The sequence below is a fragment of the Protopterus annectens genome, chromosome 5.part0 (genome assembly GCF_019279795.1).
Source record: "Protopterus annectens isolate FY-2018-M chromosome 5.part0, PAN1.0, whole genome shotgun sequence".
Lineage (NCBI taxonomy): Eukaryota > Metazoa > Chordata > Ceratodontiformes > Protopteridae > Protopterus > Protopterus annectens.
In genome coordinates, this window is record NC_056735.1 from 986,536,497 (window position 1) to 986,564,246 (window position 27,750).

General features: G+C 40.1%; 1 long non-coding RNA gene across 1 annotated transcript; it reads left to right on the forward strand.

The window, feature by feature from the left end:
* Positions 1–3,822: 3,822 nt before the first annotated feature.
* Positions 3,823–20,818, forward strand: LOC122802918. The gene is made up of 8 exons (XR_006365006.1): positions 3,823–4,135; positions 6,363–6,494; positions 8,702–8,833; positions 10,970–11,101; positions 13,343–13,474; positions 15,795–15,926; positions 18,286–18,417; positions 20,697–20,818. It is a non-coding gene; the product is annotated as an uncharacterized LOC122802918 (long non-coding RNA).
* Positions 20,819–27,750: the final 6,932 nt, after the last annotated feature.

A 27,750-nucleotide genomic window follows, 5' to 3' on the forward strand; every position in this document is an offset into this window, starting at 1 on the left:
GACCTTCTATATAGCTCACCTTATCCCGAAAGGTTTCACATCTATCTCAAGAGAGGTCATTGTGCCCCTCTACTCATCAGGCCCATAATTGAATACAATGCCCCATTTGGGATGTACCTTACCCGACACCTGCAGCAACTGTAATGGCCCCAAAAGTACCTCACCAAGTGGATCAAGAGGCTCACACAGATGCCCTACGCAGTTCGGCTAAAGTAACTCCAGCTCTACTCAGTTGCTTACCGCCTACTCGGATGTGATCTGTGCCTGAAGTATAAAGCCATGTCCAACCCATAATTAATGGACATGCTCCACCTTAGGATATACAAATCCCTTAGAGCTACATGGTCCAGGGACCTAAACCTCAGCACAGAAATTAATAGGACATGCTGGAGGGACAGATTCATATACCAGAGGCTCCCCTCACTCTGGAATGAAATCCCAGTCCCAGTTAGGCAGAGCCCCTCACTGACCCTCTTCAAGAGAAATCTTGACGAGTGGATGGCAGATCGTAAGTTTACCCCTGGGATCTCTTCTGGGTCTCTGCTAGACAGAGGCACAATAAACTAACCATAAAAGGGCTATCTTGTGTGACCTACTATTCACAGGCACAGTCTACTAATCTAAAAGGGTGGTGAAAGCCAAACACACTCTGGCTAGGCTTATAAATGCCCTAGGGCAGATAGCCTAGTATCAACCTATGAACCTATGAACCTATGATAATGTTTGGAGTGCACATTGTTTATTGATGATACTGATTGCAGTTTTTTTTTATCTTCTTTGCTTTCCCACTTTCTATGAACAACCTAAGTATCTGTAGTACATATTTGATTATGACAGGGTTGCAATATATTATATATGTGTCTGCTGTCATATAACTGTGTGCACAAGGCAGGATTGGTGAATAGTGAAAGGTTCCTGAGTTAACACATGCAACTGCCAGATATGTGTGGCCCACTGCTGTACTCAGAGATGGCCTAAGTGTGTAAGCATGCCCGGCTTGGCCTTTCAGTGTTTTATTGCCTGACATTTGTCTCATTTATTCAACTGTGTGAGCATGCCTAGTATGACCTTTTAGTATGTTGCTGTCTGATGTCCACTACATTTGTTAACATGTGTGAACATGTCCGATATTAACATTTATACTATATGTGTGTTGAAAATCAAGTTATATTTTTACTGCAGGGCTCACCTTTGTGTCATAACTCAACAGAGATTATGCTGTGCCTGCAGGGTTTCCATGAGACACTTTTCATAGACTTATGAACATTTCTTCATACAGGCTTACCAGTGAAATACTGTCATGGTTTAGTGGTTCAGTACTGTGACTATAGTGCACAGTAACCTGGGTTTGAGGCCTATCACTGCTTTATATTTTTATACTGGGCAGACCAGACTGCTTAAGGACCAGTAAAGCAAATATGAGCATGTTTACCTGCTTTTGCTCAAGTATGCCCAACTTTGACCAAGCTTGCCCAACATTGCTCAACGTTAACCAACATTGCTGACTGTTGCCCAATATTGCTCAACATTGACCAAAGTTGTGCTACTTAGTGTGTGCAATTTTGTTTACATATACTAAATAGTGGTAAAGGCTGTTTAGCACTGTTTTATATTGCTTAAAACATGGCAATCATGCCTCAGGTGGTGCTGCAGGGCTGCCTATGTCGGATGCACATACTACACTCCCTATACATGTTTGAAAACAGGTAGTGTCAAGTTAGGCATCCCTTTTACTATATGTGCGAGTCAGAGAGAGGCATCATTTCCAGGGTTCCTACTGAGCCAGTGTATGTGCTATGCATTGCTCCTTTGCCAAGGCCAAATCATACTGGGCATGCCTCCTTCTGCCTACTGGGGCAGGCTCAGGTTGTTCCTCCTCCGAGTCACGCTCTGCCTGTGATGACCTTGGCAATGGTGGGGGGCTGTTTGGGCTGGGCCTATGCTGCTCCTGCTGCAGCTGTTTTTGCAGGATCATATTATGTAGCATAGCACATACCATGACAATTTGGGAACATGTAGTTGGTGAGTACTGCAAGGCTCCACCAGATGTGTCCAGGCCATGGACCATGACTTGAGCAGCCCAAACACACACTTGATTACATTTTGTGTTTGTGCGTGTGCCTCATTATGGCATTCCTCTTCAGGTGTGTGCATTTCTGATGGGTGTCATCAGCCACGGCTCCAGTGCATATCCAGCATCCCCCACTAGGTGACCATGAGGGATGTCCCCATTGGCAAATGTCTGGTACAGCTGTGTCAGATGCCAGATATGGGAATCATGGTAGCTTCCAGGGCAGCCAGCATGCACATTCAGTATTATGCCCTGGGCATCACACATGACCTGGAAGTTGATGGAGGGGAAGCCCTTGTGGTTAAAGTAGACCCTACCCTGCTCACTGGCTGCTGCTTTGATGCATATGTGCGTGCAGTCTATTGCACCCACTACCTCAGGGTATTCCGCTATTTGCTGGAAAAGACGCATATTGCTGGCCAATACCTCATGGGAATTGGGGAAATATACATGATCACTGACATGTGCTGACATGGCATCCAGGAACTGGTGCAGTACCGTGGATGCTGATGCCTGTGATATCCCCATCATATCACCAGTTGGTCTCTGGAAGGTACCTGTTGCTAGTATTCTTAGGCCAACACATACCTTGGTTTCCACTGGGATGGGTTCCCCTCTGTTGGTTCTGTGTGTGAGACATGGCCTGTACAGCTCAACAATTTGCTGCATGAGGTCTCTGTCCACTCTATAGCGCTCCACTATCTCCTGATAGGTTACCCTGGGCCTGTACACTCTTCTCTGTCTCCTCACTGTGGGTTGTCCAGAAGCATTCGCATTGTCACCACCCTCAGCATGTTGCATATGTCGCCTTATAACAGCAATGGCAGCCCCTAACATTTTTTGTCTCTGTAAAGCTTTTTAAGTTTTCACTTCTCTTAGTTTACTGCAGTGTTACAGTGTCTCTGAGGAAAACATGGTGGAAAGTTGTTTGCAGAGTTTTAAGTGCTGGGCTGGGCTGGGCTACTGTACTGCCTATGTAATTGCCTGATTCTGATTGTTTTCACCTGCTAGCTCTGCTAGTTCTCCCTGGTTAACTTCCTACTATGTGTTGTGCTTCCTTTTCGCTTTCTGTTTCCACAGGGGGGCAGCGCCGCGCAGATAAGCACAAACACGTGCACACCAGCTCACGCGCGCACACATGCTTACATGGACTAAAACGTTCTAATTCTTGCTAAAATGCGCGCACACAGGCGCATACGCGCTTACACACATTTCAACAACCTTACATTAGATTTCCCTGGCTGCTGTGGGTTCCTACCTTTGGCGTTCCTTCAGTAAAACCCTCCTGACCACCTTTAGGTCTGGGTTCTTGCATCCCATCCAAACCTGCTACTCTCCTCACCTAATTTAAGGAACACAAGTTATCCCACCCTGTGGAGCCTACTCGTGGAGAAATAATAGAAACAGTAAAACCCTCCTGACCACCTTTAGGTCTGGGTTCTTGCATCCCATCCAAACCTGCTACTCTCCTCACCTAATTTAAGGAACACAAGTTATCCCACCCTGTGGAGCCTACTCGTGGAGAAATAATAGAAACAGTAAAACCCTCCTGACCACCTTTAGGTCTGGGTTCTTGCATCCCATCCAAACCTGCTACTCTCCTCACCTAATTTAAGGAACACAAGTTATCCCACCCTGTGGAGCCTACTCGTGGAGAAATAATAGAAACAGTAAAACCCTCCTGACCACCTTTAGGTCTGGGTTCTTGCATCCCATCCAAACCTGCTACTCTCCGCACCTAATTTAAGGAACACAAGTTATCCCACCCTGTGGAGCCTACTCGTGGAGAAATAATAGAAACAGTAAAACCCTCCTGACCACCTTTAGGTCTGGGTTCTTGCATCCCATCCAAACCTGCTACTCTCCTCACCTAATTTAAGGAACACAAGTTATCCCACCCTGTGGAGCCTACTCGTGGAGAAATAATAGAAACAGTAAAACCCTCCTGACCACCTTTAGGTCTGGGTTCTTGCATCCCATCCAAACCTGCTACTCTCCTCACCTAATTTAAGGAACACAAGTTATCCCACCCTGTGGAGCCTACTCGTGGAGAAATAATAGAAAGTATGACCTAGAGCTCCTGCTCTTCTTAATCTTTTTGTATTTTTCCCAGTTAAGTTGTAAAACCCAAGGTCAGCACTACCAGCAGCCAACAACTAACCCCCCCCTCCTCTCAACCAACTGATCATATATTTGCCAATAATATCCCTAGCTACTTGCCCCTTGCTTTAAACCATAAGCCTTGTAAGCAGCAAGTATTGACATATCCCCTGTGGTCATAAGGTGGCCCCTACTTCTAGGGTTTTTCCTCTGGAAACCTCCTCTACCTCTCTATCTTACCTACTGTCATCCCCTTTCTGTTCCACTTTTCTCTTTCCACTTGCTCTGATATTTCTAACTTCTACTTGCTCCTTCCTTTTGACACCAAATATATTTACTTCCCCTTGCCTTACTTACCTTCTTTCTGAGCACTTCACTGATTGTTTTTCTCCTGGACCTTTTCTCCTTGGGCTCTTCCCTGTTCTCACTACCTCTCTTTCATAGACCTAATCATCTCATACATACTATTACCTCTTCACCTCTCTACCTTTGCTTACTACTCTTTTCTATATATACTCTCTACACCTCACTACTATTGCTTACTACTTTTTCCTACCTATTTTCCCTATACCCTCGCAATACTCCCTATCACTAACTCCCCTGTAATAAGCTTTTTTCCTTTCTCCAGACCGATACTATCACTACCCTTCCGTTTTTCTGCCTGCCCCTTACCCCTCCCCCTCTTCCATCTTATCCCACTTCCTCCTCTAACCTATAAATATACCTGCCCTCATTCGCGCCATTTCTCTACATTAGATTTCCCTGGCTGCTGTGGGTTCCTACCTTTGGCGTTCCTTGTAAGTAGCGTGTTTTTTTACTTCTATTTACTGTTGCATTTTTACTGTAACTTTTAATATGTGGCTTTACCTGTAATCTGTGCTAACATTTAATGTTATATCTGTACTCTTGTACACTAGATTGGCTAAAGAAGATCTAAGGACTCGTACAGGGTCTACACAGCTGATTCAGATCAGAGCGTACATTTATCTGCTCTCATTTACTTTGTACTCATCTAGGTTACAGAAGGGTTTTATAGACAGGGTATTAAGTCGACATCTCAGCCTCTTTAGTGCCTGGTTAGTGCCTTACCCAGACTTTGGAATTGCAGTCTCTGGCTGCAACTAACAGCTAACTGGCTTTTCACTTTGAGCAGTCGTAGCAGCGCGAGTAGCTGGTAGCGTGTTCCTATGCTCAGCTAAGATTTTGGGATTGTAGTCGCTGGTCTCCATTTTCGGCAAACTGGCTGTTTAATTTGATTAGTTGTAGTAGCGCGCGCTGTGTGTAGCGTATTATCGGCGTTTTTAAAATAACTTCAATATGCTGTGTTAACAGCTTGTTTCTTTACCTCTGAGCCTTTAATCATGCTTCGTTGCCTTAAATTCCCTTTATAGAATATTGTGCTAGTAGACTACTAAATCCTGTTTCCCTGTACAGTTTATCGCACTAGCAGCGCGTTTTTCTTTTCTTTTCATAATGGCGCTAATAGACTGTTAAATCCTGTTTCCCTGTACAGTATATCGCACTAGCAGCGCGTTTTACTTTTTATAGTGGTGCTACAGGTGTCATAACAGTGCCTCGTAACTAAGGCTCGCTTAGTGTATAAGACATTCTCTTTAAAATAAAGGCACCTAGTGATCTATATATCCTTGGTGTACTGATCGGTAATTTTATATGATTTTAACAGTAACACCTTTAGCTCAACTGAACCCTTAGTCACTGCATTTAGGTCTTACAGAGGCTTATCACAACCCCACTTACTATAAATTGTGAAGCTTAATCTTATAGTCTAACTTACTTTTATTGTTTTTGACTCAATACCTAGTAATTTAGTGTAATCTGTGGAATTTAGCCTTGCTTTTGATGTTGTATCTATGTTTAACTGAAACTTTCTGGTCTGCTCAGATATGTCATATCAATTCTAAACTGCTGCTTTAGACAGGATAAATGTTTTACTCTGCTTCTGCCTGAACTAACTTTTACTAGAACTGTTGTGGATCTCTGAGTTTTTTACATGATAAAGTTAAATGTATTTCACTGCTGTGATACTGCCTGTATTAACTTCAATTAGAACTGTTGCTGAACTCTGAGTTTTTTAATCAGGTATATGACATGTGTATTTTATAGTAGTGCCTTCTGTAGACTGTGCTTGTTCTAAATCTAAAGTATCTCCTTTCTCTCCTTCTTTTCTCAGCAGTAAAACCCTCCTGACCACCTTTAGGTCTGGGTTCTTGCATCCCATCCAAACCTGCTACTCTCCTCACCTAATTTAAGGAACACAAGTTATCCCACCCTGTGGAGCCTACTCGTGGAGAAATAATAGAAAGTATGACCTAGAGCTCCTGCTCTTCTTAATCTTTTTGTATTTTTTCCCAGTTAAGTTGTAAAACCCAAGGTCAGCACTACCAGCAGCCAACAACTAACCCCCCCCTCCTCTCAACCAACTGATCATATATTTGCCAATAATATCCCTAGCTACTTGCCCCTTGCTTTAAACCATAAGCCTTGTAAGCAGCAAGTATTGACATATCCCCTGTGGTCATAAGGTGGCCCCTACTTCTAGGGTTTTTCCTCTGGAAACCTCCTCTACCTCTCTATCTTACCTACTGTCATCCCCTTTCTGTTCCACTTTTCTCTTTCCACTTGCTCTGATATTTCTAACTTCTACTTGCTCCTTCCTTTTGACACCAAATATATTTACTTCCCCTTGCCTTACTTACCTTCTTTCTGAGCACTTCACTGATTGTTTTTCTCCTGGACCTTTTCTCCTTGGGCTCTTCCCTGTTCTCACTACCTCTCTTTCATAGACCTAATCATCTCATACATACTATTACCTCTTCACCTCTCTACCTTTGCTTACTACTCTTTTCTATATATACTCTCTACACCTCACTACTATTGCTTACTACTTTTCCTACCTATTTTCCCTATACCCTCATAATACTCCCTATCACTAACTCCCTGTAATAAGCTTTTTCCTTTCTCCAGACCAATAGTATCACTACGCGTCCGTGTTTCTGCCTGCCCCTTACCCCTCCCCCTCTTCCATCTTATCCCACTTCCTCCTCTAACCTATAAATATACCTGCCCTCATTCGCGCCATTTCTCTACATTAGATTTCCCTGGCTGCTGTGGGTTCCTACCTTTGGCGTTCCTTGTAAGTAGCGTGTTTTTTTACTTCTATTTACTGTTGCATTTTTACTGTAACTTTTAATATGTGGCTTTACCTGTAATCTGTGCTAACATTTAATGTTATATCTGTACTCTTGTACACTAGATTGGCTAAAGAAGATCTAAGGACTCGTACAGGGTCTACACAGCTGATTCAGATCAGCGCGTACATTTATCTGCTCTCATTTACTTTGTACTCATCTAGGTTACAGAAGGGTTTTATAGACAGGGTATTAAGTCGACATCTCAGCCTCTTTAGTGCCTGGTTAGTGCCTTACCCAGACTTTGGAATTGCAGTCTCTGGCTGCAAATAACAGCTAACTGGCTTTTCACTTTGAGCAGTCGTAGCAGCGCGAGTAGCTGGTAGCGTGTTCCTATGCTCAGCTAAGATTTTGGGATTGTAGTCGCTGGTCTCCATTTTCGGCAAACTGGCTGTTTAATTTGATTAGTTGTAGTAGCGCGCGCTGTGTGTAGCGTATTATCGGCGTTTTTAAAATAACTTCAATATGCTGTGTTAACAGCTTGTTTCTTTACCTCTGAGCCTTTAATCATGCTTCGTTGCCTTAAATTCCCTTTATAGAATATTGTGCTAGTAGACTACTAAATCCTGTTTCCCTGTACAGTTTATCGCACTAGCAGCGCGTTTTTCTTTTCTTTTCATAATGGCGCTAATAGACTGTTAAATCCTGTTTCCTGTACAGTATATTACTTTTTATAGTGGTGCTACAGGTGTCATAACAGTGCCTCGTAACTAAGGCTCGCTTAGTGTATAAGACATTCTCTTTAAAATAAAGGCACCTAGTGATCTATATATCCTTGGTGTACTGATCGGTAATTTTATATGATTTTAACAGTAACACCTTTAGCTCAACTGAACCCTTAGTCACTGCATTTAGGTCTTACAGAGGCTTATCACAACCCCACTTACTATAAATTGTGAAGCTTAATCTTATAGTCTAACTTACTTTTATTGCTTTTTGACTCAATACCTAGTAATTTAGTGTAATCTGTGGAATTTAGCCTTGCTTTTGATGTTGTATCTATGTTTAACTGAAACTTTCCTGTCTGCTCAGATATGTCATATCAATTCTAAACTGCTGCTTTAGACAGGATAAATGTTTTACTCTGCTTCTGCCTGAACTAACTTTTACTAGAACTGTTGTGGATCTCTGAGTTTTTTACATGATAAAGTTAAATGTATTTCACTGCTGTGATACTGCCTGTATTAACTTCAATTAGAACTGTTGCTGAACTCTGAGTTTTTTAATCAGGTATATGACATGTGTATTTTATAGTAGTGCCTTCTGTAGACTGTGCTTGTTCTAAATCTAAAGTATCTCCTTTCTCTCCTTCTTTTCTCAGCAGTAAAACCCTCCTGACCACCTTTAGGTCTGGGTTCTTGCATCCCATCCAAACCTGCTACTCTCCTCACCTAATTTAAGGAACACAAGTTATCCCACCCTGTGGAGCCTACTCGTGGAGAAATAATAGAAAGTATGACCTAGAGCTCCTGCTCTTCTTAATCTTTTTGTATTTTTTCCCAGTTAAGTTGTAAAACCCAAGGTCAGCACTACCAGCAGCCAACAACTAACCCCCCCCTCCTCTCAACCAACTGATCATATATTTGCCAATAATATCCCTAGCTACTTGCCCCTTGCTTTAAACCATAAGCCTTGTAAGCAGCAAGTATTGACATATCCCCTGTGGTCATAAGGTGGCCCCTACTTCTAGGGTTTTTCCTCTGGAAACCTCCTCTACCTCTCTATCTTACCTACTGTCATCCCCTTTCTGTTCCACTTTTCTCTTTCCACTTGCTCTGATATTTCTAACTTCTACTTGCTCCTTCCTTTGACACCAAATATATTTACTTCCCCTTGCCTTACTTACCTTCTTTCTGAGCACTTCACTGATTGTTTTTCTCCTGGACCTTTTCTCTTTGGGCTCTTCCCTGTTCTCACTACCTCTCTGTCATAGACCTAATCATCTCATACATACTATTACCTCTTCACCTCTCCACCTTTGCTTACTACTCTTACCTATATATACTCTCTACACCTCACTACTATTGCTTACTACTTTTCCTACCTATTTTCCCTATACCCTCGCAATACTCCTATCACTAACTCCCCTGTAATCTCCAGACCGATACTATCACTACCCTTCCGTTTTTCTGCCTGCCCCTTACCCCTCCCCCTCTTCCATCTTATCCCACTTCCTCCTCTAACCTATAAATATACCTGCCCTCATTCGCGCCATTTCTCTACATTAGATTTCCCTGGCTGCTGTGGGTTCCTACCTTTGGCGTTCCTTGTAAGTAGCGTGTTTTTTTACTTCTATTTACTGTTGCATTTTTACTGTAACTTTTAATATGTGGCTTTACCTGTAATCTGTGCTAACATTTAATGTTATATCTGTACTCTTGTACACTAGATTGGCTAAAGAAGATCTAAGGACTCGATAGGGTCTACACAGCTGATTCAGATCAGCGCGTACATTTATCTGCTCTCATTTACTTTGTACTCATCTAGGTTACAGAAGGGTTTTATAGACAGGGTATTAAGTCGACATCTCAGCCTCTTTAGTGCCTGGTTAGTGCCTTACCCAGACTTTGGAATTGCAGTCTCTGGCTGCAACTAACAGCTAACAGCTAAAAGGTTTTTCACTTTGAGCAATCGTAGCAGCGAGTAGCTGGCAGTGTGTTCCCATGCTCAGCTAAGATTTTGGGATTGTAGTCGCTGGTCTCCATATTGGCAAACTGACTGATTAATGAGATTAGTTTTCGGCAAACTGGCTGTTTAATTTGATTAGTTGTAGTAGCGCGCGCTGTGTGTAGCGTGTTATCGGCGTTTTTAAAATAACTTCAATATGCTGTGTTAACAGCTTGTTTCTTTACCTCTGAGCCTTTAATCATGCTACGTTGCCTCAAATTCCCTTTATAGAATATTGTGCTAGTAGACTACTAAATCCTGTTTCCCTGTACAGTTTATCGCACTAGCAGCGCGTTTTTCTTTTCTTTTCATAATGGCGCAAATAGACTGTTAAATCCTGTTTAAAATAAAGGCACCTAGGGATCTATATATCCTTGGTGTACTGATTGTTAGTTTTATATGATTTTAACAATAACACCTTTAGCTCAACTGAACCCTTAGTCACTGCATTTAGGTCCTATAGAGGCTTATCACAACCCCACTTACTATAACTTGTGAAGCATATTCTAATAGTCTAACTTACTTTTATTGCTTTTGACTCAATACCTAGTATTTTAGTGAAATCTGTGGAATTTAGCCTTGCTTTTGATGTTGTATTTATGTTTAACTGACACACTCTGGTCTGCTCAGATATGTCATATCATTTCTAAACTGCTGCTTTAGACAGGATAAATGTTTTACTCTGCTTCTGCCTGAACTAACTTTTACTTGAACTGTTGTGGATCTCTGAGTTTTTTACATGACAAAGTTAAATGTATTTCACTGATGTGATACTGCCTGTATTAACTTCAATTAGAACTGTTGTTGCTGAACTATGAGTTTTTTAATCAGGTATATGACATGTGTATTTCAATGTAGTGCCTTCTGTAGACTGTGCTTGTTCCAAATCTAAAGTATCTCCTTTCTCTCCTTCTTTTCTCAGCAGTAAAACCCTACTGACCACCTTTAGGTCTGGGTTCTTGCATCCCATCCAAACCTGCTACTCTCCTCACCTAATTTAAGGAACTCAAGTTATCCCACCCTGTGGAGCCTACTCGTGGAGAAATAATAGAAAGTATGACCTAGAGCTCCTGCTCTTCTTAATCTTTTTGTATTTTTTCCCAGTTAAGTTGTAAAACCCAAGGTCAGAACTACCAGCAGCCAACAACTAACCCTCCTCCTCTCAAACAACTGATCACATATTTGCCAATAATATCCCTAGCTACTTGCCCCTTGCTTTAAACCATAAGCCTTGTAAGCAGCAAGTATTGACATATCCCCTGTGGTCATAAGGTGGCCCCTACTTCTAGGGTTTTTCCTCTGGAAACCTCCTCTACCTCTCTATCTTACCTACTGTCATCCCCTTTCTGTTCCACTTTTCTCTTTCCACTTGCTCTGATATTTCTAACTTCTACTTGCTCCTACCTTTGACACCAAATACATTTACTTCCCCTTGCCTTACTTACCTTCTTTCTGAGCACTTCACTGATTGTTTTTCTCCTGGACCTTTTCTCTTTGGGCTCTTCCCTGTTCTCACTACCTCTCTGTCATAGACCTATCATTTTATACATACTATTACCTCTTCACCTCTCCACCTTTGCTTACTACTCTTACCTATATATACTCTGTACACCTCACTACTATTGCTAACTACTTTTTCCTACCTATTTTTCCCTATACCCTCGCAATACTCCCTATCACTCCCCTTCCGTTTTTCTGCCTGCCCCATACCCCTCCCCCCCTTCCATCTTATCCCACTTCCTCTTCTAACCTATAAATATACCTGCCCTCATTCGCGCCATTTCTCTACATTAGATTTCCCTGGCTGCTGTGGGTTCCTACCTTTGGCGTTTCTTGTAGGTAGCGTGTTTATGTTACTTCTATTTACTGTTGCATTTTCACTGTAACTTTTAATATGTGGCTTTACCCATGAACTGTGCTAACATTTAATGTTATATCTGTACTTGTGTACACTAGATTGGCTAAAGAAGACCTCAGGACTCGTATAGGGTCTACACAGCTGATTCAGATCAGCGTACTTTTATCTGCTCTCATTTAATTTGTACTCATCAAGGTTACTGAAGGGTTTTATAGACAGGGTATTATGTCGTCATCTCAGCCTCTTTAGTGCCTGGTTAGTGCCTTACCCAGACCTTGGAATTGCAGTCTCTGGCTGCAACTAACAGCTAACAGCTAAAAGGTTTTTCACTTTGAGCAATCGTAGCAGCGAGTAGCTGGTAGCAGTGTGTTCCCATGCTCAGCTAAGATTTTGGGATTGTAGTCGCTGGTCTCCATATTGGCAAACTGACTGTTTAATGAGATTAGTTGTAGTAGCGCTGTGTGTAGCGTGTTATCGGCGTTGAAAATAACTTCAATATGCTGTGTTTGGCAAACTGGTTGTTTAACTAGATTAGCTGTATTTAAAATAACTTCACTGACTGTTTAAAGAGATTAGTTGTAGTAGCGTGTGTGTAGCGTGTTATCGGCGTTTGAAAATAACTTCAATATGCTGTGTTTGGCAAACTGGCTGTTTAATTAGATTAGCTGTAGTAATATGCTGTGTTAACAGCTTGTTTCTTTACCTCTGAGCCTTTAATCATGCTACGTTGCCTCAAATTCCCTTTATAGAATATTGTGCTAGTAAACTACTATATCCTGTTTCCCTGTACAGTTTATCGCACTAGCAGCGCTTTTCTTTTCTTTCCATAATGGCGCTAATAGACTGTTAAATCCTGTTTAAAATAAAGGCACCTAGGGATCTATATATCCTTGGTGTACTGATTGTTAGTTTTATATGATTTTAACAATAACACCTTTAGCTCAACTGAACTCTTAGTCACTGCATTTAGGTCCTATAGAGGCTTATCACAACTCCACTTGCTATAAATTGTGAAGCATATTCTAATAGTCTAACTTACTTATATTGCTTTTGACTCAATACCTAGTATTTTAGTGAAATCTGTGGAATTTAGCCTTGCTTTTGATGTTGTATTTATGTTTAACTGACACACTCTGGTCTGCTCAGATATGTCATATCATTTCTATACTGCTGCTTTAGACAGGATAAATGTTTTACTCTGCTTCTGCCTGAACTAACTTTTACTTGAACTGTTGTGGATCTCTGAGTTTTTTACATGACAAAGTTAAATGTATTTCACTGATGTGATACTGCCTGTATTAACTTCAATTAGAACTGTTGTTGCTGAACTATGAGTTTTTAATCAGGTATATGACATGTGTATTTCAATGTAGTGCCTTCTGTAGACTGTGCTTGTTCCAAATCTAAAGTATCTCCTTTCTCTCCTTCTTTTCTCAGCAGTAAAACCCTACTGACCACCTTTAGGTCTGGGTTCTTGCATCCCATCCAAACCTGCTACTCTCCTCACCTAATTTAAGGAACTCAAGTTATCCCACCCTGTGGAGCCTACTCGTGGAGAAATAATAGAAAGTATGACCTAGAGCTCCTGCTCTTCTTAATCTTTTTGTATTTTTTCCCAGTTAAGTTGTAAAACCCAAGGTCAGAACTACCAGCAGCCAACAACTAACCCCCCCCCTCCTCTCAACCAACTGATCACATATTTGCCAATAATATCCCTAGCTACTTGCCCCTTGCTTTAAACCATAAGCCTTGTAAGCAGCAAGTATTGACATATCCCCTGTGGTCATAAGGTGGCCCCTACTTCTAGGGTTTTTCCTCTGGAAACCTCCTCTACCTCTCTATCTTACCTACTGTCATCCCCTTTCTGTTCCACTTTTCTCTTCCCACTTGCTCTGATATTTCTAACTTCTACTTGCTCCTACCTTTGACACCAAATACATTTACTTCCCCTTGCCTTACTTACCTTCTTTCTGAGCACTTCACTGATTGTTTTTCTCCTGGACCTTTTCTCTTTGGACTCTTCCCTGTTCTCACTACCTCTCTGTCATAGACCTATCATTTTATACATACTATTACCTGTTCACCTCTCCACCTTTGCTTACTACTCTTACCTATATATACTCTGTACACCTCACTACTATTGCTAACTACCTTTCCTACCTATTTTTCCCTTTACCCTCACAATACTCCCTATCACTTCTCCAGACCCTACTATCACTACCCTTCCGTTTTCTGCCTGCCCCATACCCTCCCCTTCCATCTTATCCCACTTCCTCTTCTAACCTATAAATATACCTGCCCTCATTCGCGCCATTTCTCTACATTAGATTTCCCTGGCTGCTGTGGGTTCCTACCTTTGGCGTTTCTTGTAGGTAGCGTGTTTATGTTACTTCTATTTACTGTTGCATTTTCACTGTAACTTTTAATATGTGGCTTTACCCATGAACTGTGCTAACATTTAATGTTATATCTGTACTCTTGTACACTAGATTGGCTAAAGAAGACCTCAGGACTCAGATAGGGTCTACACAGCTGATTCAGATCAGCGCGTACTTTTTATCTGCTCTCTTTTAATTTGTACTCATCAAGGTTACTGAAGGGTTTTATAGACAGGGTATTATGTCGTCATCTCAGCCTCTTTAGTGCCTGGTTAGTGCCTTACCCAGACCTTGGAATTGCAGTCTCTGGCTGCAACTAACAGCTAACAGCTAAAAGGTTTTTCACTTTGAGCAATCGTAGCAGCGAGTAGCTGGCAGTGTGTTCCCATGCTCAGCTAAGATTTGGGATTGTAGTCGCTGGTCTCCATATTGGCAAACTGACTGTTTAATGAGATTAGTTGTAGTAGCGCGCGCTGTGTGTAGCGTGTTATCGGCGTTTTGAAAATAACTTCAATATGCTGTGTTTGGCAAACTGGTTGTTTAACTAGATTAGCTGTAGTAGCACGCGCTAGATGTAGCGCGTTATCGGCATTTTTAAAATAACTTCACTGACTGTTTAAAGAGATTAGTTGTAGTAGCGTGCTGTGTTATCGGCGTTTTGAAAATAACTTCAATATGCTGTGTTTGGCAAACTGGCTGTTTAATTAGATTAGCTGTAGTAGTTATCGGCGTTTAAATTAACAATATGCTGTGTTAACAGCTTGTTTCTTTACCTCTGAGCCTTTAATCATGCTACGTTGCCTCCAATTCCCTTTATAGAATATTGTGCTAGTAAACTACTTTATCCTGTTTCCCTGTACAGTTTACCGCACTAGCAGCGCATTTTTCTTTTCTTTTTCATAATGGCGCTAATAGACTGTTAAATCCTGTTTAAAATAAAGGCACCTAGGGATCTATATATCCTTGGTGTACTGATTGTTAGTTTTATATGATTTTAACAATAACACCTTTAGCTCAACTGAACTCTTAGTCACTGCATTTAGGTCCTATAGAGGCTTATCACAACCCCACTTGCTATAAATTGTGAAGCATATTCTAATAGTCTAACTTACTTATATTGCTTTTGACTCAATACCTAGTATTTTAGTGAAATCTGTGGAATTTAGCCTTGCTTTTGATGTTGTATTTATGTTTAACTGACACACTCTGGTCTGCTCAGATATGTCATATCATTTCTATACTGCTGCTTTAGACAGGATAAATGTTTTACTCTGCTTCTGCCTGAACTAACTTTTACTTGAACTGTTGTGGATCTCTGAGTTTTTTACATGACAAAGTTAAATGTATTTCACTGATGTGATACTGCCTGTATTAACTTCAATTAGAACTGTTGTTGCTGAACTATGAGTTTTTTAATCAGGTATATGACATGTGTATTTCAATGTAGTGCCTTCTGTAGACTGTGCTTGTTCCAAATCTAAAGTATCTCCTTTCTCTCCTTCTTTTCTCAGCAGTAAAACCCTACTGACCACCTTTAGGTCTGGGTTCTTGCATCCCATCCAAACCTGCTACTCTCCTCACCTAATTTAAGGAACTCAAGTTATCCCACCCTGTGGAGCCTACTCGTGGAGAAATAATAGAAAGTATGACCTAGAGCTCCTGCTCTTCTTAATCTTTTTGTATTTTTTCCCAGTTAAGTTGTAAAACCCAAGGTCAGAACTACCAGCAGCCAACAACTAACCCCCCCCCTCCTCTCAACCAACTGATCACATATTTGCCAATAATATCCCTAGCTACTTGCCCCTTGCTTTAAACCATAAGCCTTGTAAGCAGCAAGTATTGACATATCCCCTGTGGTCATAAGGTGGCCCCTACTTCTAGGGTTTTTCCTCTGGAAACCTCCTCTACCTCTCTATCTTACCTACTGTCATCCCCTTTCTGTTCCACTTTTCTCTTCCCACTTGCTCTGATATTTCTAACTTCTACTTGCTCCTACCTTTGACACCAAATACATTTACTTCCCCTTGCCTTACTTACCTTCTTTCTGAGCACTTCACTGATTGTTTTTCTCCTGGACCTTTTCTCTTTGGGCTCTTCCCTGTTCTCACTACCTCTCTGTCATAGACCTATCATTTTATACATACTATTACCTCTTCACCTCTCCACCTTTGCTTACTACTCTTACCTATATATACTCTGTACACCTCACTACTATTGCTAACTACTTTTTCCTACCTATTTTTCCCTATACCCTCCCTATCACTAACTCCCCTGTAATAAGCTTTTTCTTTCTCAGACCGACTATCACTCCCCTTCCGTTTTCTGCCTGCCCCATACCCTCCCCTTCCATCTTATCCCACTTCCTCTTCTAACCTATAAATATACCTGCCCTCATTCGCGCCATTTCTCTACATTAGATTTCCCTGGCTGCTGTGGGTTCCTACCTTTGGCGTTTCTTGTAGGTAGCGTGTTTATGTTACTTCTATTTACTGTTGCATTTTCACTGTAACTTTTAATATGTGGCTTTACCCATGAACTGTGCTAACATTTAATGTTATATCTGTACTTGTGTACACTAGATTGGCTAAAGAAGACCTCAGGACTCGTATAGGGTCTACACAGCTGATTCAGATCAGCGCGTACTTTTTATCTGCTCTCTTTTAATTTGTACTCATCAAGGTTACTGAAGGGTTTTATAGACAGGGTATTATGTCGTCATCTCAGCCTCTTTAGTGCCTGGTTAGTGCCTTACCCAGACCTTGGAATTGCAGTCTCTGGCTGCAACTAACAGCTAACAGCTAAAAGGTTTTTCACTTTGAGCAATCGTAGCAGCGCGAGTAGCTGGCAGTGTGTTCCCATGCTCAGCTAAGATTTGGGATTGTAGTCGCTGGTCTCCATATTGGCAAACTGACTGTTTAATGAGATTAGTTGTAGTAGCGCGCGCTGTGTGTAGCGTGTTATCGGCGTTTTGAAAATAACTTCAATATGCTGTGTTTGGCAAACTGGCTGTTTAACTAGATTAGCTCTAGTAGCACGCTAGATGTAGCGTTATCGGCATTTTAAAATAACTTCACTGACTGTTTAAAGAGATTAGTTGTAGTAGCGTGTTATCGGCGTTTTGAAAATAACTTCAATATGCTGTGTTTGGCAAACTGGCTGTTTAATTAGATTAGCTGTAGTAGCGCGCGCTATGTGTAGCGTGTTATCGGCGTTTTTAAAATAACTTAAATATGCTGTGTTAACAGCTTGTTTCTTTACCTCTGAGCCTTTAATCATGCTACGTTGCCTCAAATTCCCTTTATAGAATATTGTGCTAGTAAACTACTATATCCTGTTTCCCTGTACAGTTTACCGCACTAGCAGCGCATTTTTCTTTTCTTTTTCATAATGGCGCTAATAGACTGTTAAATCCTGTTTAAAATAAAGGCACCTAGGGATCTATATATCCTTGGTGTACTGATTGTTAGTTTTATATGATTTTAACAATAACACCTTTAGCTCAACTGAACTCTTAGTCACTGCATTTAGGTCCTATAGAGGCTTATCACAACTCCACTTGCTATAAATTGTGAAGCATATTCTAATAGTCTAACTTACTTATATTGCTTTTGACTCAATACCTAGTATTTTAGTGAAATCTGTGGAATTTAGCCTTGCTTTTGATGTTGTATTTATGTTTATGTTTGACTGACACACTCTGGTCTGCTCAGATATGTCATATCATTTCTATACTGCTGCTTTAGACAGGATAAATGTTTTACTCTGCTTCTGCCTGAACTAACTTTTACTTGAACTGTTGTGGATCTCTGAGTTTTTTACATGACAAAGTTAAATGTATTTCACTGATGTGATACTGCCTGTATTAACTTCAATTAGAACTGTTGTTGCTGAACTATGAGTTTTTTAATCAGGTATATGACATGTGTATTTCAATGTAGTGCCTTCTGTAGACTGTGCTTGTTCCAAATCTAAAGTATCTCCTTTCTCTCCTTCTTTTCTCAGCAGTAAAACCCTACTGACCACCTTTAGGTCTGGGTTCTTGCATCCCATCCAAACCTGCTACTCTCCTCACCTAATTTAAGGAACTCAAGTTATCCCACCCTGTGGAGCCTACTCGTGGAGAAATAATAGAAAGTATGACCTAGAGCTCCTGCTCTTCTTAATCTTTTTGTATTTTTTCCCAGTTAAGTTGTAAAACCCAAGGTCAGAACTACCAGCAGCCAACAACTAACCCCCCCCCCCCTCCTCTCAACCAACTGATCACATATTTGCCAATAATATCCCTAGCTACTTGCCCCTTGCTTTAAACCATAAGCCTTGTAAGCAGCAAGTATTGACATATCCCCTGTGGTCATAAGGTGGCCCCTACTTCTAGGGTTTTTCCTCTGGAAACCTCCTCTACCTCTCTATCTTACCTACTGTCATCCCCTTTCTGTTCCACTTTTCTCTTCCCACTTGCTCTGATATTTCTAACTTCTACTTGCTCCTACCTTTGACACCAAATACATTTACTTCCCCTTGCCTTACTTACCTTCTTTCTGAGCACTTCACTGATTGTTTTTCTCCTGGACCTTTTCTCTTTGGACTCTTCCCTGTTCTCACTACCTCTCTGTCATAGACCTATCATTTTATACATACTATTACCTGTTCACCTCTCCACCTTTGCTTACTACTCTTACCTATATATACTCTGTACACCTCACTACTATTGCTAACTACCTTTCCTACCTATTTTTCCCTTTACCCTCACAATACTCCCTATCACTCCCCTTCCGTTTTTCTGCCTGCCCCATACCCCTCCCCCCCTTCCATCTTATCCCACTTCCTCTTCTAACCTATAAATATACCTGCCCTCATTCGCGCCATTTCTCTACATTAGATTTCCCTGGCTGCTGTGGGTTCCTACCTTTGGCGTTTCTTGTAGGTAGCGTGTTTATGTTACTTCTATTTACTGTTGCATTTTCACTGTAACTTTTAATATGTGGCTTTACCCATGAACTGTGCTAACATTTAATGTTATATCTGTACTTGTGTACACTAGATTGGCTAAAGAAGACCTCAGGACTCGTATAGGGTCTACACAGCTGATTCAGATCAGCGCGTACTTTTTATCTGCTCTCTTTTAATTTGTACTCATCAAGGTTACTGAAGGGTTTTATAGACAGGGTATTATGTCGTCATCTCAGCCTCTTTAGTGCCTGGTTAGTGCCTTACCCAGACCTTGGAATTGCAGTCTCTGGCTGCAACTAACAGCTAAAAGGTTTTTCACTTTGAGCAATCGTAGCAGCGCGAGTAGCTGGCAGTGTGTTCCCATGCTCAGCTAAGATTTGGGATTGTAGTCGCTGGTCTCCATATTGGCAAACTGACTGTTTAATGAGATTAGTTGTAGTAGCGCGCGCTGTGTGTAGCGTGTTATCGGCGTTTTGAAAATAACTTCAATATGCTGTGTTTGGCAAACTGGTTGTTTAACTAGATTAGCTGTAGTAGCTTTTAAATAACTTCACTGACTGTTTAAAGAGATTAGTTGTAGTAGCGTGTGTGTAGCGTGTTATCTTTGAAAATAACTTCAATATGCTGTGTTTGGCAAACTGGCTGTTTAATTAGATTAGCTGTAGTAGTGTTATCGGCGTTTTAAATTAACTTACATATGCTGTGTTAACAGCTTGTTTCTTACCTCTGAGCCTTTAATCATGCTACGTTGCCTCAAATTCCCTTTATAGAATATTGTGCTAGTAAACTACTATATCCTGTTTCCCTGTACAGTTTTATCGCACTAGCAGCGCATTTTTCTTTTCTTTTTCATAATGGCGCTAATAGACTGTTAAATCCTGTTTAAAATAAAGGCACCTAGGGATCTATATATCCTTGGTGTACTGATTGTTAGTTTTATATGATTTTAACAATAACACCTTTAGCTCAACTGAACTCTTAGTCACTGCATTTAGGTCCTATAGAGGCTTATCACAACCCCACTTGCTATAAATTGTGAAGCATATTCTAATAGTCTAACTTACTTATATTGCTTTTGACTCAATACCTAGTATTTTAGTGAAATCTGTGGAATTTAGCCTTGCTTTTGATGTTGTATTTATGTTTAACTGACACACTCTGGTCTGCTCAGATATGTCATATCATTTCTATACTGCTGCTTTAGACAGGATAAATGTTTTACTCTGCTTCTGCCTGAACTAACTTTTACTTGAACTGTTGTGGATCTCTGAGTTTTTTACATGACAAAGTTAAATGTATTTCACTGATGTGATACTGCCTGTATTAACTTCAATTAGAACTGTTGTTGCTGAACTATGAGTTTTTTAATCAGGTATATGACATGTGTATTTCAATGTAGTGCCTTCTGTAGACTGTGCTTGTTCCAAATCTAAAGTATCTCCTTTCTCTCCTTCTTTTCTCAGCAGTAAAACCCTACTGACCACCTTTAGGTCTGGGTTCTTGCATCCCATCCAAACCTGCTACTCTCCTCACCTAATTTAAGGAACTCAAGTTATCCCACCCTGTGGAGCCTACTCGTGGAGAAATAATAGAAAGTATGACCTAGAGCTCCTGCTCTTCTTAATCTTTTTGTATTTTTTCCCAGTTAAGTTGTAAAACCCAAGGTCAGAACTACCAGCAGCCAACAACTAACCCCCCCCCTCCTCTCAACCAACTGATCACATATTTGCCAATAATATCCCTAGCTACTTGCCCCTTGCTTTAAACCATAAGCCTTGTAAGCAGCAAGTATTGACATATCCCCTGTGGTCATAAGGTGGCCCCTACTTCTAGGGTTTTTCCTCTGGAAACCTCCTCTACCTCTCTATCTTACCTACTGTCATCCCCTTTCTGTTCCACTTTTCTCTTTCCACTTGCTCTGATATTTCTAACTTCTACTTGCTCCTACCTTTGACACCAAATACATTTACTTCCCTTGCCTTACTTACCTTCTTTCTGAGCACTTCACTGATTGTTTTTCTCCTGGACCTTTTCTCTTCCCCGCTCCGTTAGCCCTGGCTCACTCCGCTCCCACCCTACCCCAATTCCCACCCACCCCAGGGTCCTACCTTTATCTGTAATAGGGACACACCCTTTAAACCTCCTATCCAATCAAATCACTACATAACTCTCTGAGTTCATTACACCTTCTCTTCTCATAATTACTCCACCTCCCCTCTCTTAAACACTATTTATACCACATTATATCCCTACCTCCTACCCCACCCTCTTTAATTTCTTATTTCTTTCTTTAAACTTTACTTCATCTCACTTCCTCCTACTTCTCTGCATAACTACTTTGATACCACTATGCACACACTAACTATACCTGCTTTACTAAGACTACTCATCTTTTTACTATTGTTATCATCTCTTGTAACTTCCTACATCATAACTTCTTACGAATACTCACAGACTCTCTCTACACCACTGCCCTCTAAAGGTACCTCCACATTAACAACATCTTCATCTTCATCCTATTTGCATTCACCCTCTCAGTCCATCTACCTTCTAGCCAAATATCACAGATTAGTACACTGCAAATTCAGAAAAACCTATACCAAAAACAAATGACATTCACTATAATCTTAAACCAAAGATATATCCTACTCTTCTCCACTTACTACAAGATGGTGATATTCACCCCAATCCTGGTCCACATCATACTACAACCATCATAGAACAAAACCTAACTAAACCTTTATCCCTCTCTTACTCTAAACCTTCAAACTCTTTGTCTATTGCCCATCTTAATGTACGTAGTATCTGTAACAAAATTACTCAACTCCATGCCCTTCTTGAAACTGAGAAATTTGATATTTTATGCCTATCAGAAACTTGGTTAAAACCCTCAATTAAAGACATCGAAATTACCCCACCTGGTTATAGCATTATTAGGCTTGATCGCACTAATAGGAAAGGAGGCGGTGTAGCCATCCTGCATAAAGCAAAACTTAAACTGATTCCTCTAGTCCTAACTCTTACTCAAAATAATTCTGCTGAAGTAATTAGCTCTAAAATACAAATTAATACCAATAAAGCCATTAACATCATCTGTGCATATCTCCCCCCTGGAAATAACATCAATACCCTTGAAGATATACTCTACCAACTCTCTATCAAACTTCCACAAGAAACACTAGTCCTTGGTGACTTTAATATAGATTGGCATTCCTGTAACAATGCTTACCCTACCTCACATATCAACCTCTTTGGCTTCAAACAACTTATCAATACTCCCACTAGAACCAATAAAATAAACAATAAAGCTTCTACCTTAGACTGGATCCTCACTAATACCCCCCCTGCAAACCTACCAAACAGGTATTCTTCCTGATGACCTTAGTGACCACTCACTAACCTATATAATTAGAAGCAAAACCAACTTAACCTTACCCACAACCTTTAGAACCCTTCATTCAAAGAAACATTTTAACCCTGATCAGTTTCAAGCTGAACTTTTCCAATGTCATTGGGCCCCACTAAAACATCTCCCACTCAACAAAGCAGTGGAACACTTCAACTCAACATTCTTAGCAATTCTTAATCAACATGCCCCAAGTCGAACCATTAGAACTAAAACTAAAACTGCTCCCTGGCTAACCACAAATACTAAGCATAAAATCACCCTCAGAAATAAATCTTGGCATAAATGGCGCTCCACCAAAAGTCAAATAGACCACCAAAAGTTTAGAGAGCTTAGAAACAGTACAAAAAAAGCCATTCTTACAGACAAAAAGAACTATTACTTTCAACTTCAAAAACTACCAAAAGGAACCCAAAAATTCTGGTCCAGCATCAATAGTCTGTTGACCCTGGCCAAATTATTACACCCAACCCTCAGAACTCTGACCCTGATAATCCCACACTAACAGCCAATAACTTTAATTCCTTCTTCACCAATTCTATACAAATTCTAGCCAACCAACTATCTCCTGATACTTCTCAACTACCTCCAAATACCTTAATAAATACCATTCCTCCTTCAACTACAACCTGTATCTACCTCCTATATACAATCTCTTATCCAAAAACTTAAACCTACCACCCCTTCCGCTGATAAGCTTCCTGCTGAAATCCTACAACTAGCAGCAAAAGCCATTGCTTACCCTGTCTCTATCTTAATAAACAGATCAATAAAAGAAAGTAATGTCCCAGCAATCTGGAAAGTATCACATATCATTCCCCTCCATAAAGGAGGCAAATCTTACGACTTCTCCAACTATCGTCCCATAGCACTTTTATCCCCCTTAGCTAAAATCATGGAAAAATGCATACATAAACAACTACTCAACCATCTCCTCAATAATAACCTTCTGGCAGACACTCAACATGGTTTCAGACCTGCTCACAGTACTACCACAGCTCTTCTCTCCTTCACCAACACAATAAACCTAAACCGTAATAACAATAATCTTACATCTTCTCTCTTCATAGACCTATCAAAAGCCTTTGATATGGTAAATCATACACTTCTTCTGCACACACTAAAATCTATTGCCCTGGAGCCCTCTTCCCTAACCTGGTTTTCTTCCTATCTTGACAATCGTCAGCAAGCCGTACTCTGGAAAAATTCTCTCTCTGCTCTCCTCCCTATCTCTTTAGGAGTTCCACAAGGGTCTATCCTTGGCCCACTTTTATTTTCCATCTTTATTAATGACCTTCAATCATCTATACCTAATACTACCTGCATACAATATGCAGATGATTCCACTATAATTTGCACTGCCTCTTCTCAAACAGAACTCCAGTTTCAAACACAATCAGCCTTCTCAACTGTTGAACAGTGGTTCTCCAATCGCTGTCTACTCCTTAACCCCAAAAAAACTAAATTATTACTCTTCTCACCTACCCGTAAATCGACTTTGTTAAACTTCTGTATTACTGCATCTGATAACACCATTATTTCTCCTGACTCCTCAACTAAACTTCTTGGTGTTACTATTGATAATTATCTTAACTTTGATTGTCACATCAACAACACAATAAAAGCCCTTAATAAAAAGATTGGATCCCTATACAGAATAAAGTCCTTCCTCACACCTGAAACTAAGATAACCCTAGCCCAAACACATCTTATTTCTACCCTTTTGTATGCATCTCCTATTTACACTAATCTATCTAAAAGCAACCTTAAGAAACTCACTACATTTTACCACAATATTGCCCGCTTTGCCACCACATCACAATTCAGAACTCACCACTGTCTAAACCTACAACAACTACACTGGCTGGAATTCCCTAATAAACTTATTTTTCAACAACTCTTAATTGCACACAAAATTCTATACCAACCTTCTAAAACACCAGCTCTTTCCAAACTCTTGACTCCCTATATCAACCTGAAACAACTACGTTCCTCTGACAAATTACTTGTTAATATTACCAAAACTATGAACTCTGCAGGCAACTGCCTTTTTCTAACTCAGTAGGTAAAGTATGGAATAATCTTCCATCTGATCTGTCCTCTTTGCATACTCTTCCACTCTTTAAAAAACAACTTTTAATACATCTTAACAAATTCTGGCTTTGCTCTTGTACCAACCCAGACTAGCCTGTTGGCATCCTTAACTCTATCATAAACTTTTCTTATCCACTTGGATTTTATCTTCTTCCTCAACTGATATATTACCCCTATTTATTGTAAATATTACATATCTCTTTTTAAAAAAAAAAAAAAAAAAAGCTTGTGTATTATCTACCATGCTTCAATACTACCTTTTATATACTTTATGATCTCATACCTTATTATATTGTTTTGCTAGGATTGTTCTGAATTAATTAAAATCTATAATATTTGTATGTTCATTTTTCCTTTGTACAATCACACTTGTACTATGTCTTCTTATGTATTTCCAATATTGTATCTAACCTCAGGAGCTTTTCTCCCGGGGCCTCCACTGAAAATGGACATTAATCCAGCTGGACTAGCCCGATCAACAAATGTAAAATAAATAATAAAAAAATAAATTAGACATGCTTACTCCGGCTTAAATGCGCACACAGGCCCACACGCATGCACACAGTCTTACTCGGATATACAGGCGTGCACCCGCATGCAAACACGTTGCAAGCACTTCAACAAGAAACTTTAGTGTTATCCACGGCATACACCTTCAATTTCTTGCCTTTCGCTAGGATACCTGTTGACACACCTCTTTCAGTGATGAGTAACTGACAGCAAACACATGCCACTCTGCTCCAATAAGCTTACATTCTTTCATACATACCCCTCTCTTGATGTCACCTATCTTCTACTCTGATACTCCCCTTATCCTACTCATACACTCCACTGACTATGCTTATTTGCTATGTAAACTTGGGATTCACTATCTTTACCCTCATTTGCATAGGATTGCCTACTAATGCTTGGTTACATCTCTTAGACTGAGCTTCCCCCCTTAGCAACCTCTACTAGGTAGCCATGTTGTCTTCAGCCTGCCATTCCCTTGCATTGTAAGTTAAGATTTTCAATAAAATCCATATTTGTGGCTTTTAATTATTGTTTTTCTGGTTTTTAAAGTGCAGATCGAGATAAAAAAAAATTATTTTGCAACAGGGAACATTGACAATGGCCATATTTTTGGCCATTGGCATGCTTCCTCAACTGGATGCATCCTTTTTTAGTGCTGTCACAGCTCCGTTTTGCTGTTTGCAGAACGGTACTCAGTTGTCAATGGAGTACATTTTTGCAAATAACACTACTCTTACTCGGACAGGTTCGGGTTTCCTGGATCGCAAATTTACCTCATTTGCATAGCTTTCGCCAGCAAATTAGGTAATTTGCATATCCTAGCCCTCTCCTTGTAAGAGTCATTTTAGGAGCTCTCTTGCACGCCCCTACCAGCTGTTCCTGGATCGCTCAGCGGACATGTTGGCTGCATGGAGCCTTACTCTACTCTTAGACTCCGTGCAAGCCTTCGTGAATCCGGCCCTTAGTGTTCGATCAGTCTTTCCAACATAAAACTTTATACAGCATTCATAGTGTGCCAAATACACTAAATGCTTGGTAATACATGTTGCCCTTACATTAAATGTGAACTGTCTGTTAGAATCTGGATGTATAAAGATATTATCATAATCTACAAAAGCACAAAAATCTCAGGAACAACAAGGATATGTTCCATATTGTTAAATATTTGATTGTCTGCCTTTATCTGGGTAGCATAACATCATTTTTAATGCTCTACAATTTCTATATCCAAATATAGGACTTTCCCCTACCACTTTTCTAATTTTATTAGCCATTCTCAACAACTACCAATTATTTTGAAACACTTGTTTAACCAGGTTAACATTGCTGGTATATGCCATCGAGACTTTAACTCTACCTTTTAGAATCATATTGCTTCACATTCCTTCCTGTAGCTATAGCTAGGTATTGAGTAGAAGAGAAATATGGTTTAGCTCACCCATGCCTCATAGAATCAACCTCTGTCAGGATTGGATTCACTTCATTTTCCTTATAACTTCTGTGTATCAATGACTCTCTAAGTATATCACACCCACCCTTGTAATCCAGTTCAACATTATGTAGTCTGGATACTCTCATACCTTGCCCTTTTATTATGTTGTCAAATACCCTTTTAGGGTGCATGCTTTTCCTGTGCAATATTGAGTTTCTATAGCATTCCTTCCTGTACAGACTAGTAGTCAGTTTGCCATCCAAACGTTTATTTACTAATACATCCAGAAATTCCATGGATTCGCATGACCATTTATACGTGAATCTCAAAAATGTAGTAGATTCATGCAGTTTCAGAACAAACTGTTGTAGGTCCTGCCTCACAACAATAACACATCTACAAAACAATGATAAAACATACTGTAAATATAGTTCCATCCTACACACATCCTCCAACTCCCATTGTGCCATAACTGCAATTGCATAGCTATTCGCACAGCATGTCCCCATTGCTATGCCATGCTTCTGTTTTTAATAACAATTATCAAATACAAATATATTGTTATTAAGGCAAGCTGACCACTAGTACACCAGCACCATACACAAGTCAAATAAATCCAAAGTGCATTTAATATACCATAACATAGAATTAAAGCGATGTGCCTAATTTACTTAACCCATTGCTTTGTGGACATAGCAAAATTTATCACAAATTAAAAACTAAAAAATCAAATGACACATTAAAAATTGGTAAACCCACAAAAGTCATGTATATGTATATGTTTAAACAATATTACATAGTCCTAACATTTTAATATGAAAAACTCTACTATAAAAAATAATAAATATGTGTAATTAATATAATGATATATATTAATTTATGATAAACTTTAATGAAGCAAAATCATCCTCTCACATCATTGTGCAAAAGAAACTGTATGTTTGAAAATTATTATCATTTATCTACTCAAACTTTTCATTCTCAAAATACTCATGATGGAACTCAATTCATTGATGCCTGGGTAGTGACAAGCATCTAGACTTAGTTGCCAAATTAATTCACAACGTTCTTG